The sequence below is a fragment of the Blastomyces gilchristii genome (assembly GCF_000003855.2).
Source record: "Blastomyces gilchristii SLH14081 genomic scaffold supercont1.30, whole genome shotgun sequence".
NCBI classification, from domain to species: domain Eukaryota; kingdom Fungi; phylum Ascomycota; class Eurotiomycetes; order Onygenales; family Ajellomycetaceae; genus Blastomyces; species Blastomyces gilchristii.
In genome coordinates, this window is record NW_003101661.1 from 480316 (window position 1) to 481561 (window position 1246).

The following is a 1246-nucleotide window of genomic DNA, read 5'->3' on the forward strand; positions in this document are numbered from 1 at the left end:
AATAGTGAGATCTTCAAGTTATGTAGATGATATTGGTCTACTCTACAGTTCAAAGACAATCAAAGAGAACTTAGAAGTGATTGAGAAAGCAGCAAAGAAAATCTTTGTTAGAGCAGATATCAATCTAATTCAATTTGATATGAATAAAACTGAGTTAATTCACTTTTTTCCCAGGTTTAATGAGAAAGAACTAAGTCTAACTCTTTTGAATAAAGAGATTAAACCTGGTTTAAATGTCAAATGGCTAGGAGTATGGTTAAACTCCAAGCTGAATTTTAAATATCATATTCAACAAAGAATCATCAAGGCAGAGAGACTACTGAATAGTATAATCAGACTATTAAATACTGAGAGAGGTCTATCCTTTCAGGCTATGAGACAGTTATACATAGCCTGTATTACATCAGTAGCTGATTATGAAGTTCAAGTTTGATGAAACAATCAAGGAAACTTCACTGAACTCTTTCAAAGTCTACAAAACAGAGCTTTGAGAAGAATTCTGAGTGCATTCAAGTCATCTCCTATTAAAGCAATGGAAATTGAAGCTTCAATTCCACCTCCTGCTATTCAATTTGAAAAGGCCTGTATGAACTATGCTCTGAGAGTCATGAAGATGAGCTCAAATCATATAATCAGAGAAAGAGTCTCTTCTTCATTTTCATCAGTTAACTCAGGAAATGAACTGAATTGAAATAGATTTCTTGATTGAAATGAGAATAATACTTTAAAGAAAATGCCCTCTCAACTGTATAGACTATGTTCACTTATTAAGAATCAATTTTCTTCATTAAATGTTGAGAAAATTGATTGTGAGAAGATATCTCTCTGGAGAGAAAAGCTGGAATCTCTCATAGACTTACAAATAAGTGAACTATCTAAAGAGAGAGAACATGAACAGCATTTGAAGAAGATCTCTACAATTAATATAAAAGACTCTATTCTGATCTACTCAGATGACTCAAAAAATGAGAATTTGAATAGATTAGGCGCAGGCATTGCTTATACTGAAGATAATATTAATTTTATCTCAGATTTCTGGAATTTAGGCTGTGAATCTGAAGTCTTTGATGCTGAACTATTTGCAATAGTGAAAGCTTTCAAACTCATTGAAATAAAATCTCATAAAAGAGGAAATGATTTGAAAGAGGCATGGATATTCTCTGATAGTCAAGCTGCTTTAAAAAGACTTAGAAATAGTCAGATTCATAATGATCAAATGAATCTTGAACTGATTTTAAACTCTGTT